The sequence below is a fragment of the Nomascus leucogenys genome, chromosome 6 (genome assembly GCF_006542625.1).
Source record: "Nomascus leucogenys isolate Asia chromosome 6, Asia_NLE_v1, whole genome shotgun sequence".
NCBI classification, from domain to species: Eukaryota; Metazoa; Chordata; class Mammalia; order Primates; family Hylobatidae; genus Nomascus; species Nomascus leucogenys.
Window position 1 is genome coordinate 106652244 of NC_044386.1, and position 15698 is coordinate 106667941.

At 39.9% G+C, this 15698-nt stretch overlaps 1 long non-coding RNA gene across 1 annotated transcript; it reads right to left on the minus strand.

The window, feature by feature from the left end:
- Window positions 1-925: 925 nt before the first annotated feature.
- Window positions 926-5884, minus strand: LOC115835534. The gene is made up of 2 exons (XR_004030589.1): window positions 2081-5884; window positions 926-1968 (listed from the first exon to the last, which is right to left on the minus strand). It is a non-coding gene; the product is annotated as an uncharacterized LOC115835534 (long non-coding RNA).
- Window positions 5885-15698: the final 9814 nt, after the last annotated feature.

The following is a 15698-nucleotide window of genomic DNA, read 5'->3' on the forward strand; positions in this document are numbered from 1 at the left end:
TCTCTTAATACTGTGTGGCAAGATGTAAAAGCTTAAGCCAGTGTTTCTCAAGTGCAGCAATTTTTACCCCCAGGAAACACCTGGCAATGTCTGGAGGCATTTTTGGTCTTCACACACTAGTGGGGTGGGGGTGGAGGAGGCAGAGAAGGACTGCTAATGCACTAATAAAAATGCTGACAAATATCATATGATGCACAGAAAAGCCCCCTACAACAAAGAATTATTTAGTCTAAAATGTCAACAGTGCCATAATGGAAAAACTCTGTTTAAACCTTTCTACATCTCTGTTGAACTCCTGTTAGTGGAATTGCAACCTGTGCTTCCTGTCTCTCTTCCACATTTTATCCTAGAACCCATCGATGTTCTTGAAATAAATTAATGAAAATAAGCAGTGAAATGTTATTAAGGAAAACACATTATATGACATAAAGCAGAAAATAAGTAGACAAAGAAAGGGAAATTGGAATGAAAAGAGAAGAGAGGGAACGAGTTTTAAATTAATTATGCTAAAGGATAATAAAATCTTTGGGGTAAATGGATATTCAAAAGAACATATTTTATCCTACTTTGAGAGCTTGCTCAAATGATTATAACTGGGAAGTTGAATATCAACATATCAGGAGTAATAGGATATCACAAAGACACAGAGCTGGAGATATTCAATCTTTTCCTTGGGACCCAGTCTCAAATAACAATTGCATGTATGTTCCCCTTACAACACTCATTTCCATCCAATGTTTAACTTATAGCCTACCTTAAAAATTGTGCAATCTCCTTTTCCTCTCAGAAAAGCAAGGTTCAAGCTCTCGAGTTGATACTGGATCTCATGATCTTTGCACACATTCGAACTTTTCCAAACTTTCAAACTACATTTAAATTCAACATACTTCCCTACTACATAATGAATCCAAATAAAACAAGGACATTGTTGTTTTATACTTTATTTGAGAAGAGACCCTACATAAACTATGTCAGGAGGATACAGGTCTACACACAATTTCATCAATCAATAAATGGAGTTGTGAACATAACATTGAAGATATGATACTATGAGAAAGACAGACACATGACCAAGGAGTATTTACAACTCTCACTTACGATATATTTATATTGAAGATGGGTATATACATATATACATGTACATGTGCATATACATACCTATGTCCATACATACACACACATATATACATATATATGTATAAAATGCTTTTAAACAAAAACCAAGAGAAGAGTTCGCCTTCCTGTAGTGATTAACCATTTGAAAGTGAAGAATGGTTGATTTGTATTAGTGTCATGGTGTTAAATCTCTGCCCCCACATTTAACTTCAACACCCATAGATTCCGATGAAGACATACGTTTGCCTTGGGATGGAAGCATGAGGGTGAAGAATGGGGTGATGGGTATGGGGCTGAGACTGAAAGACACGCACAATGGGAGAAACGACCTTTGGTGATACCATTAAATCATCCTTTTGTATTAAACATAAATTATTAATACAGTTTAAAAAAATAATTTTCTGTTTTCTTTTGAGGTTGGGGAGAAAGGAAGGGTGAGATGAAGAATAGAGGATGGGCATTTGCCTTTTCAACATATCCCTTAATATCAACTGAGAACACACCCCTCTAACCTGTGGCCATCTTATCAAGTTAGAATTTTTTTTTTTTTTTTTTGCATAAAGGACACCTTCACATAAGAGTTTTACTTAGACAATAAACCTCTTCTCCAAAGGCAAATGCAGTCATCACTTTAACTAGATTGATTCTCCAAGACTCGCCAGGATGCAAATAAAATTAGCATAGCCAATGCATTCACCTGTCATAAAGGAAAAGAATGAAGGAAACAGCACCTCAAGGAGGAGATACGATTAGTAAAACCCAGTTCTACTAAAACCTCAGACACTTATGTTAAGTTATCAACTTTGGGATCCAAATGATAGGAAGCAATCATGATCAGCATTTTCCAGAAGCCTGGGAGAAAAACAAACAAGCATCACGTAGGAATATTTCTAAGTCTTAAAATACAAATGAGGAACGATCAATTGGGATTAAAATAAAGGGCATAAGATCCAGTTGAACGCACCTCAGCTCTGCTGTGGTCAACGTCTCCACCCATAAATGATGACTTGGCAATACCGTATTCATTGTTAAGCTTTCTTCAATTCAAGCCACACGTTGCTGCTGTTTTTCCTTTTCCAATATCTGTAAAATTAGCTTGGCCTCAGAACAGGTGTGCACAGGTATCAGGTGTCCCACATGCCACACATACCATTGTTCAGCAGTTGCCATAATCCAGCTAACCCTTCAGATTGCCAATATATTTATGCAAACATTGGGAAACACACACGAACACGTGGGATCAGACAAGATATAATAGCTTTACATATACTTAGTACAGAAGCTTAGGGAGGGGGGATGGAAATCAGTTACAACAGTACCTAAACTTCATTGGCAAAATTCCTCTCAGGGAACGTAATATCCTAATAATGCACTGAAGTAGGTACCAGCTGATTTTCCAGATATTGAAAGTTTGCTGCACAACATCAGCCTAAAGATAAAGGGACATGTAATGTCCAGTAGGAAACAAATCAGTGTATATCATTTACACGACAATAAATCCTTCATTTCCCTTGAAATAAGATATGTAAAGTAGCACTTAGTTTAATACAAGTTTTGTTCTGCTGTAGACCTAGCTGTAAAAAGCCATTCATGCAAAAAATTACTTCCAGTTTTAGCTGGATGTTTAAAGGACACTTCTCCTGAAAACAAGTCCCTTTCACTTAGGGAAGGGAAAAAAAAAATCCCACTTAGCCAGTGCCGGCCGAGAGTGGAAAATACAAGACTTTGGTGTTTGTAGGGCATTTGCCTTAAGAACCCAGAAGTAGCACTGAGCTCACCTCTAAAGAGGCAGAGAGCTAGACGCGCCCTTGAAAATTTTAGGAATTTTTTCAGAAAAAGTACAGAGAACTTTTATAAAATTGTATTCACTGGCCAGTTCCCTCCTGGGGCTTCTATTGGCATCATCTCTCCTTCTAGAGATGCCTGCTCTGCATCTCTAGTCTCAGGCCACATATCCCCCAGCCAGCAGATTGTTCCTCCATTAGTAGTCACTTTGCAGCTCCTTCCTCTCTGTTCTAAGGGAAAATAACTTGTATTATTAAGCTTTCCTATCCCCATACGTTCTTTCTGTACATATTATTTATAAACTTTTTAAATATAGGAAGGTCCCTGGATTTAAATATAAGACAAACTCCTCTATTCTAAAGAACTCTAACAGAGGTGTTGGATGCTGCTCACCTCCAGTCTTCATACAAGTAATCTAGAGAATCTTGTGCCATGGCCTTTTTTGCAGGGCAAGTGTGAGCACTGGAATGAGATTCACTCAAGAGGACAAGGAATGGAAGGAATGGATGGCTACATCTTACACCTACTCCCAAGTTAGAGATCATAGTTCCACTGAACTTGCCCCTCTAAGATCTGGCTCTGGCCTACTTTTTCCACCTCATTTATTCCTAAAAGAAACCCCTTATTGTCTTACACCACTAAATGTTATGGATGTTATGATAAGCAACATGAAAAGGGAATGGAAAGAAAGGGATAAGATATAGGGGAAATTCAGAGCCTTGGATGGTACAGAGGCATTCAAAATGGAGGTTTTCTAACATCTGTGAGATAGAAGGCAATATTTACGATGAAACCTGCGGTGACTGACTTGCCTTCACAACACAGAATTCATCCTGACATGAGTGGAGAAGATGCTGACAATTAGTTAAGAGTAGACAGTGCCGACTCTAAGATGATATCTTTGTGTCATTGTGCTATATAAAAACTGGCCAATCACAAAGCAATGTGACAACATGTGCTTCTACTACCCTTGTTTTCTCAGTGCACCCTTCAGTCTGGCCTGAAGAATGCCACAAGGAGTCATTTGCATTCTTATTGTAATTGTTTAAGGCAAAAACAGCTGTTGAAGAGCACTCAGGGTTGAAGGGTGGATGCTGAGAATCAAAGAAGTGCCCCCAGTGAGTCTCCAAAATGAATAACAGCAGCATCACTGGGATCTTTTCTGTCCCCAAACTTCATAGCTTCTGCTCAACTGCTGTGAAATATTGCCTCCAGATGCACACTGAGTCAAACATAGACTTGTACATTGTGAGAAATGTGCAGAAATTTTAAAAGGAAAGTGATTGTGTATAAGCAGTCCTTCATTTAGGGGTTTACGAGTCAGTGGTATGTTATAAAGACTTGTGTAGGGGGAGCCTACTCTAAAATGTGCCCTTCAAATGAAGTCTAGTGTATTTCTTTCTACTTCTCTGAGCCAGGAGGCCTGGGAGTGTTACTCCAAACCCATTTGTTAGGAGGTCAAGAATGTGACAGAGACAGCTAAGCTAGGCTTGGTAATAAATAAAAGATGTAAGCACCTTAAGAATAAAGTTTTCCAAGTTGAGGCCCCGGTAGATAGGAAATAAAGGAAAACAAAATAACTCATTCCTAGTCTGGGAGGTCAATCAGGAGAGCAAGCCCCTTCAGTTCAGGGGGTTGTTTGCTGTCCCTGGTGCTGAAAACATACACCCAGGAATCGCTGCAGAATTTACACTCTGGGATGCGAGAAGCAAGAAATCCCGCTTATCAAACTAAATACTCTTTCAGCAAAGGCTGATTTCAGGTGACAGCCCTCAAAACATGTTCCAAAAGTCTTTTTTTTTTTTTGTATGTGTGCCATTTCAAACAAAAATAGCCCTGAAGCAACGCTAGTTTTCCTGTGGAACAGTTAATGCATGCCAAAGTACTGATGTGGTAGCTCTCTCAAAATTCCCTCATGTTATTCATGAACCCTAAAACCTTGGAAAAGAAAGACTGTAAACAGATGCAGCATCGGGGTCTACAGTCCCCACCTCCTGATTTCTTTTTCTGATACCAGTTGCAGGTAAGAATTTATTTGGCTTGCTAGGACTAAATGTTTCTGAAGGAAATATTTGGGTAAAACTTTACCATGAACTGCAACATGGGCCTCTGAATTCCTCTCCATTCCTAATTTTATTGTTACATTCTGAGAAAATAAACAAGGCATCATTATGCTAAAGAGAAAGTATAAACTCATAAACAACTACATTCTATCTGCCTCTAACCCCCCACCAGCCGACACACACACACACACACACACACACACACACACAGAATCTCAAAAAGTAAAGTCTACCTGAGAAATAACATGAATCTTCCCCCAACAATACACAAATCTTTGCCAGAGAGAAGAACACTGCTATTTTCTTTCACATTCAGAGTGAGAATTTTCTTGCCCCAACTTGCTTTCCTTTCATTTTAATTTGACAGTTCCTTAAGCTAACCCACCATGGCCCACACATAAACAAGAAGGGTTCTTGATGCTGTGAAGTGAGAGAAAAATAACATGAGTCATTTTCTGTTGCCTCCACATCTGATAGAATTGGAGGAGCCTTTACTTTGCGATATGAATACAATCAATCTTTTCTAGCCTGGGAAAGGAAGTATCCTAAGAAAGGCTAAACTCTCAGAGAAGGGGCAGATGGTGAGAAAGCACTGAAATAAGTTCTTGTTGTGCCTGTTAACATATCAGGTCAAACTTTCTCTACCTGGTGAGTTATTCCCCAAATGATATCCCTGAAATCCTTAAATAATCAGTCTTGTCTTTAGGCAGTTATATAGTGAAATGAGCTTGTTCAAGGCAGACTTTGACAGTGCTGTGAAGGAGGTCATCCCCTCCAGATTATCAGAATAAATTATGAAACTTCACCCTGAACCAGTGACTAAGCCAAATAGATAAAGCATCCTCCTGTCTCCTTGTATTTTTTAGAGCATTCTCCATCACTAGATACTCAAAGCAAAAAATGCTAACGGCAAAACTTCTAAAAAAACAGACACCAGCAAAAACTTCAGGAATATATGCCTCAAAACATGTCTCAAAAGTGGCTCCCAGTCTCTCAGCTCAGCACCCAGCAAGACTGCGTGCAACTTCCCAGAGAGTGGGCTCTATTATTTGTCTGGCCCTGTACAGTTCACCTTCTCCAATTTCACATCATAATTTAAAATCTCAGTGGTAACCCAATTTGGACTCTCATTTCGAAAGCTGGGATACTTTTTGTCTACTGGACAGTGGTCCAAAACAGAGGTGTTGGTTTTCTACATATGAAAAACAAAAATTGAGCCCAGTCTTTTGTCATCAAGATTGCCTCTGTATGAGGCAAAAGGTAAAAAGAGAAAAGAGAAGCTGAGACAGCCTGAACTTGAGCAAAATATTTATGAATTTCCTGGGATTTGGGGTATGCAGCTTTATTCTGATTTCTTTCTGGAGTGATCAAAATACTTTTAGAAAATCATGTATAGCATTTTGTGAGATACATTGCAAGTGATTGTTGCTTGGAGATCTATGAAAAATAACATTTGAGAAAATTTTACTTGCCAAGTAGTCACTACTACAGAGTACTTATAATAGCAGCTGTCATCACAAACGCCTGGGATTTTTTAGGGGCTGGAAATGACAGAATACTGTGACTTTGGCATTCTGGCCTCAGGATTCCTTATCAAGGGTTTCATTTTCATTCAGACACATTTCTCAGTGGGAATCCCACTCACATGTATATTTGTTGGCACTTGGGCCTATTAAAGGTGTGGTCTAGCATTTGCTCTTCACTTATCTTACGATTATTTTCCCATATACAAATGCTGGTCCTGGAATGAACAGGATACTGCTTAAAAATCATCATTTCAGATGCTCCTTGAAAAATTAGTTATACCACCAAATTTATAAAGTTTCACGGAGTCTTATTTTTACAAAGCATTATGTGGAAATTGACAGAACCTTATGAAAGCAAGAGTTGATGACAAGGAATTAAATGCAGCAGAAGATGCCATTTTGATACAAAATGTTCAGAGTTCCAAGCCTGAAAACCAAATCTAATTGTTCCTTTCCAGTGACTATGCCAAATAGATAAAGCATTCCCCTGTCTCCTTGTATTTTTTAGAGCATTCTCCATCACTAGATACTCACAGCAAAAAATGCTAATGGCAAAACTTCTAAAAAACAGACACCAGCAAAAATTTAAGGAAGAGATGCCTCAAAACATATCTCAAAAGCGGCTCTCAGTCTCTCAGCTCAGCACCCAGCAAGACTGGATGCAATGGCCCAGAGAGTGGGATTATTTGTCTGGCCCTGTACAGTTCACAGAGTATGTTAACAGTTATGATCTCATTTAGGGCTCAAATAACCCTTTGTGGCATGCAGGGGGTTGATAGTAGCTCCATTTTGTATATTAAGAAACTGAGGTAAAGGGCAGACAATGTTTTTGCAAGATCACTCAGCAGGAAATAGAAATGTGCAAGTTCTCTGCCTCCTATTCCCATTATCCTCCCTCTACCACACTTTCCATCTGTTTTGCCATTTTATCCTAGAAAGCATTCAGAATACACCCCAACTCTTTCCTAAAGAAATAAAAGTGAAAAAAATTATAAATCTCATTGAATATATTAGAAGGAATCAAGAAAAGAAACAATATGGAACTATCCCTAGCATTAAAAAATATACATTTACATATATATGTAAATATATATATACACACACACACCCCTATATATATGTAAACATATATATATCCCATATAACAATAATAATCATATATACATGGGATTATTTTAATATGTATATATATTAAAATAAGGGATTGGGTTAGACATTATGAATTTGTTTTTAATAGTACATATGGTTATTTGTGTTTTTCAGAGCCATTTAAGGAACAGAGTTGAAGTATCTACTGATACATAATGATTTGGGGAATAGAGGGTTTGGTCTTCCAGCTCCTTCAGCAATTTCTTCTATCTCTTTGTTTCTAGAAAGGAAGCATATTATCAGGTTCAGTTCTGTTCTTAAGATATAAACCTTTCTGGTGCCATCACAGAAAAGGTTTCATTTGATTGAAAAAGGCTTTTCCCCCCCTCTCAAGATTTGGATGCTCCTGCAAATCTGTGTGTCAATATTATAGCCACTTCACTAAATAAATAAATGCTTTGCTGACACGTGGAACTCCTCATCCATAGAAATATAGCATATCCAACTCATAGGGGCCTAGAAAAAATGAAAATTACATTTTACCATTTATCCATATAGTTAACAGCCAGAAAACAACAGAGGAAATTAAAAGAAAATGTGGGTTGTAGAAAGGCTTCCCTTTCCTAACCGAGCCAGAAGGATGGTTGACTTCAAAAAGACAGACTGAGGCATTATAACAGGCTTGTTGTCCCAGAGCCTCCTGTGCAAAAGCAACTGATGAGGCGCTAATGAGGCGCTAATCACTTGGTCCAGGGGACTGGACAGATACTAATGGCTGGGAGAACACCCTTGTTTTCCTCTCTAAAAACCTAGGCTAAATCTCAAGCTTGGTTGATGTGCAGGTTAGGAAAGAGGGAGATGAGCCAATAGGGCTTTCCCTGGTGTTTCCCTGGCCTTAAATGGTGGGGTGGGGAGCAGGGAATGGACAGCAAGTGTTCAGAGTTTGGACAGCTTCCAAAGGAGGGTCACAAGAGATAAACTGCCATAAAACAAAAATGGGACTGACTCCTCAGTGTGGGGATGTTTGCAAACTTGTTCAGGGCAGGACCTTGAGATGATATATAATACTTCAGTGATAACCAACTTGAGCAATGGATGAGAAACAGATTGGCTTGCCCCATCTCTGGAATTAGAGGGGCACAGGACTGCAATTAGTTGTCAGCTGCCCACATTAAGCTAAGGACACTCAAGTGACAATCTAGCAGGCTTGCTGCTAGCTCAGTGCTCTTCTCCTGCCCCATGCTAACCGTTTTGGTTCACGTTCTAATTCAATTTGAGTGTCTGAGCTTCCTATCTGACTACTTGTTTCAGCCATAAGATAGGTTCAATAACCTGCTTAAACTACTTCACATTTACATTTGCACTTACTACTATTTTTACTCAGGAACAAATTCAGGACCATTTCTCCCAGAAAATTAATTAATTAAATAAAATCTGAATCAAGTTTTGGTTTCTCGAAGAAAACCAGTCCCGTCTTTAAATATGAAGGTTTAAAGAAACTCAAGATTTAGTCTCCCTTGAAAAAGCCCTAATTTCATGAGATCCAAAGTGCAGAAAGTCAAAGGGTATGTGTCGATAATAAGAGGAAAGATGAGCTATAGATGAGTTTAAGAAATCACACATGTGACGCACACTTCATTGCAAATGCATGCACACAGAGATCAACGGAAGTGACACAAATGGGGCATATGGATTTGCATACCAGTAGGATTGTGGAGGCTTGTGTGTGTGTGTGTGTGTGTGCATATATGTACACATGAATAAGTATCATAACATAAATAATTAAAAAGGTGAATGTAGTTTGCACTATGAGCATGAACACCTAGAATAAAACACAATGCTGATAATTGCTTTTAAATAAAGTCATCAAGATTGCCTCCGTGTGATTTTTACCTTTTTCAGCCCAGCAAGGTATCTTCCCAATTCATAAACACAACGTCCTTGGCTGGAAACTTTCAACTCCCCTAAAGAAATACCTAAGAATATGCAATGAGATTCTTATTATTTAAATGAAAGACAAGAGGCAAGTAGGAAAAACAATTTCAAAGGGAATTAGAATCAGTAAAATCTCAGAGAAAATTGTTATCCAGACATTAGGGTAAAGTATTCTAAAACCCTGAGGTAAGTTTCCAAAGATGCCTGCAATCATGCTGAGCAACTCTGTGGAGTCTGAAGGTGACTGAATCTAACCTGAAGGCCTTTTCTCAAATCTTTGGATGTAATCAATGGCCCTATTTTGCAGAGAAGTTGCAATTTCAGCTTTGAGGTTCTATGTGGCTGTTGTGTCACAATGTGGAATTATAGAGTGAGTCTGGCTCATTCTGGAGCCAGCCACTCCTTAAAGAGCTGACAAACAAATGCTTAGAAAACAGCTACATCTTTTGTCCCAGTTGGGAGAAACAGGAACTGTGGCTGCCTCTCTTGTAAGGACCATAGGAAAGACCTGCACGAAAGACAAACACCTAGTCCTTCAGAATCCATCTGTCCGGCCTAGATGCAGTCATGACCCTGTTGCAACAGGAACTTGAATCCCTAGAGGATTGCGGAGCCCAGAGCAGGGCTCAATGACTTAGGACACACTAATTCCTTTTAAACCATTTCACTTTGTTCAACATTAAGATATGCTGTAAAACTGTCATCAGCAGAGTGTTTTTCATGCCTTAATTTGCAGTTCTCTCAGGGGAAACCCAATATGATGACAATCTCTGTCACTCTGAGCAGAAAGCCTGGCTCAGCATCATGGTCAGAGAAGGCCAAAACTCCCTCACCAAGTGTCAGATCTCAGCCATGGCTCCTCTGCTCCTGGAGGCTAAAAGTTTATGGACAGAGAAAGCAGGGTCAGGGAGGGAGAGAAGGGTTGCTGAGGGTGGGCCACCAAGGGTTCCAGATGGGATTTGTGGAGACACATCACATGCATCTCAATGAGCTTTGCAGTAAAATTCACTGCACAGAGGTTAATCTAGATGTCAACATCGTCTGATAGCACTGAAATTACTCCAGGGCAGGGCTTCTTCAGAAGTCTTAATATAACAGTCAATTCCATCCTGCCTACAGGAAATGGAAGTTTTCTGCTTTGTGTGCCGAATCATTCAGTGCCAATTTTCTCACTGTTTGAAGTCCAAACTGTTTGTGGCTCTGGGATTCACCTTGTATTAAGACTTTCATGGAGTTTAAGAAGCTGGATTGTCAGTCCCGTGGAAGCAGGAGGATAGGAGCCAAAAGAAAAAGAAAAAGAAAAAAGAAGAAAAATGAAAAAAAAATCTTCTTCACTGAGATTTACTTCTCCACTACAAATGGCAGAAATCAAATCACCTGGAATAGGTTTATTTATTCACTCCAGAGGTAGGCTCAGAGGCATCAGTTACATGCCAGGTAGCTATTAAATTGAGACAGAACATGGACAGATCTCCAGTGAGGAAAAAAAAAAATTGAATGTGTCCTACCATTTAACATATTACAAAATTAGTTTTTAAAAATAATATGTAAAACTCTCATGTGCTCTTCTTAATGAAAGAATAATTATCAGACTTGGACTTCAGTGTTTACACTTCTTATTGGGTTTTAGGGATGTTGCATCTAAAAGAATGTCAGTGATCCAGCAATTCTATTACTGGGTATCTACCCAAAGGAAAAGAAGTCATTATGCATAAGAGAGAGAGATACTTGCACACATATGTTTATAACAGCACAATTTGCAATTGCAAAAAGTGGAATCAACCCAAATGCCCATTAGTCAATGCGTGGATAAAGAAACTGTGGTACACACACACACATATATATACACACACACACATATATATGTATATATATATATACACATATATATATATACACATACGTATATATATGATGGAATACTACTCATCCATAAAAAGGAATGGATTAATGGCATTCGAAGCGACCTGGGTGAGATTGGAGACTACTATTCTAAGTGAAGCAATTCAGGAATAGAAAACCAAACATTGTATATTCTCACTGATATGTGGGAGCTAAGCTATGAGGATATCAAGGTATAAGAATGACACAATGGACTTTGAGGACTCGGGGGAAAGTGTGGGAAGGGAGTGAGGAATAAAAGACTACAAATACGGTGCATACTGCTTGGGTGATGGGTGTGCCAAAATCTCACAAATCACCACCAAAGAACTTACTCATGTAACCAAACACTATCTGTTCCCCAATAACCTATGGAAATAAAAAATATATATATATATAATAAGTCTTGAAAAATAAAATAAAAGACTGTTGGAGTACACCGTAAGTATTTGAGCTCTCAATCTACCTTTGGCCTTTCAAGAAAGATGTCTAAACTTATCATTGCCTAAAATGAGAAGAAACCAACTCCTTTTGTAAAATACTAAACTGAAAAGCAAGACGTGAGTGCCTCAGTGATTCTCAGAAGTAGATGTTCAACAGGCCTTTCCTCACCTCTGCTATCTCGATACATCTTCTATTACAAACTTTCCGCTTTGTCAACTAGAAGTATCCCCTGCAAGCTATGAATGTGAGTCATGACACTGAACAAAAAGCAATATTTGCCTGGGCGATTAGGAAAAATTAACACAACTTACTGCCCTGCCTCCCCATGATGAAAGAAAGATAGCCTAGCTCACTGGTTCAAGACATTATCTCCTACTGCAAATGTCAAACTGGGTCTTGTTTCAAATTTGGAACTTAGAAGTAAACTAGAAAAAAGAGAATTTGAGTTTTATTTCTTTGATAAAGAATTCCAAGTACTTTGAAGGGACACCCCCACACACACACAAACAACCCCGCCTCCACAGGTCTCACAGAAAAGCATCTATTCTAGTTCACTGACACTTGAGCGAAAGACAGTTCTTGTTGCAAACTATAGATACTTTTATAGGCAAATAAGGAAAATATGCTTGAGGAGAATGTGCCATGCAGAGCCTCTGTCAGAAGCCAAGATTCAGCTCTTTAGGGTAGGGCAGCCCATGCTCAGAGCAAAAGTTCTAATACTCAATGCAGTGACGCAAATATTCACCACACCTACTATGGTCAGCAGTGCATTTCAGGAAGAGCAATCAATGATCAACACCTCACATTCTCTCTGTCTCACCCCTCCTAGGGGGTGGTTTTCCCTGCAGTGCTGGTGGCGTCTATACCAACCCCCAAATAAGATGTGATAGAAATGGCTCCTGTGTGGTTATCTATCAGGCAACCAGGAAGAATGATTTTCAGATGTTCAGAATGTTAGTCAGCATAATTTAATTCAGAGAGCACCAAATGATCAAACTTTACAAGATGACGGATTTCCCATCGGAATCTTCCTGAACGTTTCTGAGGCCAGTTCATCTCCGGATTTCTTATCCCCAAGAATGGTAAGGTTCAAAGAGAATCCCAAATTGGAATCAATTTGCTGACTTCAAATAGGCCTTCTTTGAAGCCATTCCAATCAAATATATAGAAATAAACACACAACGTACATGTATGTATACTTTCTTTAGCAAGACACTCCCAGTATTATTAAGCAACACGAAAACATTTTCCCAAGCCCGTATTGATGTCTTAATAATGATGCATAAACTTGGAATTTCCTTTAAAACCTGTTAAATATTGGCCAAAACAATTTATTTGGTATGAAAAAAGAAAGTGGAGCTTCAGGAACCAAAAACACAGTGACTTCAGCACCCAAGCCCTGAACTAAATGTGCCATTTTTTTTTTCTCTAAGGCAAATGCCCTTGAGTCTTCTAGCAGGTTGGTTCCCTACCAAAGCAGACAATAGACATCTCAGGGGCCTTTGGGACAGCTCTCTGGACTGCTGGCAGGTGGGTTCATTCAACAAATATCCCTAGACATTTCTTTGCTCCAGATTCCGAGCAAAGCACTAAAAAGACCCTTAATCTCAAGACTGTCCCTTGCAATCACTGTACTTTGAAGTCAAGGTAATACTGCCGCTGTTTGGTTTGGAAAAGGGGAGCAAAGAAAGTCATTAGTCATTCCTGAATAGAAAAGGACTTTGGTGAATAGTCTGCAACTTAAGACACTGCCCTCTTTCAAACATCCCGGCCTCTTACAATAAGCATTAAAAGATAAAAATCTTGTCGGTTTTGACCCAGAGCTGATTGCCAGTGTTCTGCATGAGAGATGGGCAGGCCTCTCTCCACATCTTGGAATAGTTTCTGCCAAGTGTTAGCATGTTGGTTTTGAAGAGGGAAGGTTGACTAGCTGAGGAGAACAGCCTGGTGAAACGCAGGCAAGTGGCTAGGCCAGTAACCTCCTATGAAGAGCATAAAAATGAAGTCTCTGGCTTGTCTGCGTGGCTCCCTGTACAATATTCCTCAAATCTACCAGTCACCAGGCCTTCTTTCATTGCCTTCTATAATCAATCCTTTGCCATTGGTAACTTTTCTTCGTCTCCTTCCTTATCTTTCACTTTATCTCTTATTTTTAACAAGCAAGTATATATATATATATAAAGCAGGTGGGACCAGAACGTAGCTTTAAAAAAATGAAAAGGACTCTAAAAATATCTATACAAACTTCTTAAGTGTCTCAGATGAGAAATTAGCTGATTTGGCCAAGGCCACGTAGATAACTAACTAATAGCAAAATCAGAAATTTTGCTGGTTCACCCTGCCACTTTTCTACTTAACTTCCAATGCATCCTGTACTCTCCCAGCATGCCTGACTCACTTCTACTTCTGAGTTGAGTCTCGTGCAGCCCCAGAAGCTGGCTGACAGCTCTCCTGTTAGTGTTGGTTTCTGTAGTATTTAGCACCAAAATGACTTGCACTAGTGTATTCCGCAAAGTAAGCATCACTAGAGAAGAACATTAATGTTCAACCTGAACCCAGAAGGACCAAAGATCCTTTGCCTCAAGTGGGAAGCCTCTGTCTAGGAGTAATTTGTGCATGATCTGCTGAATGGAGGAAGCACCACCTCCTTTTTCTTGTTTGTTGACTAGAGGAGGCTTAGTGATGCCCAAGGTCCCCTCAGAGTTCAGGGATATCATTAGAGGGCAGTGTTAGGTTCACATCCAAAGAAAGAAGAACTGGGAGGTCCCATGGCCACAACACCCTACTCCAAGGTGGACATCCAACAGCAGGTCACTCTCACTCAGTCCAGGAGAGGATCTGGTGAGGTTGGCGTGGCAGAGAGACCAGCCTGGGTGCCCTGGAGCATTCACCAAAAGAAACAAAAGAGCTCGCTTCAAAGCTAAGCTCTCAGAGTTGATGTGACACGGTCTTCTAAAATGTGGACTTTGGTATGGGAAAATGAGGGTGAAATGAACTGGAGTGGTCATATTGGCTAATAGGATGTCATTTCACAACACATTTCATCACATTAGGCTCTTAATAAATAAATAAATAAATAGACCGTCGACAGTGGTTTTCCGGCATGTAAGAACGCCAGGATGGGAAGCCGATCAAATGCTCCCCTCCTGGCTTACAGTCGTCTCAGACACTTCAGACTCTGAAATGTTGAGACAAGGGGCAAAGAAGGAGAGGAGTGTCTTATTGGAACTCAGCCTTGCCCAGGCCCAGTGAGCCCTCAGCTGCAACTGCCCCCCACCTACGCAAGGCTGTCCTGCCATTCCAGAGTAGTGCTGAGAAAAATGGCACAGTGACACAACGTTGTTAGAATCTAAGAACTCAGAGCTAGAAGGGGCCAGAGATCAGCAGGTGTACTCCTTATTCTGCAGATGGGGAAATTAAGATACGGTGGACTAAGCCTTATCAGTCCTGTCCCAAAATAGGAGAGACAGGTGTGTCCCAGTACACGCCACACTCCCCAGAGCCGTAGCGTACCCCTGCAATTTCCATGGCCTTATTTTCTGCCCCTTTTACTCTCCAAAATAAATCTTCTTTTTAATCTGCCAAGGTTAATAAATCAAAGTAGACTCTGTATAGAGAGGACAGCCAGAGCTGAAGGAAGGCAGGTCTTCCCTCTCTACCCTTCCCTGCTCTGCCCCCCTCTCTCTCGCACTCTTCCACAGCCAGCTGCTTAAAATGGACATGGCAAGAACATGACCCCAAGATCAACGTGAAAGCCTGTGGGTTGCTAAGGTGCCAGCAATCTGACAACTGCAGTCTCCTTCAGTGCTTCTTGCTCCCCAAGGAATCACCTTCTTTCATTAGGACATGATGAATCGGT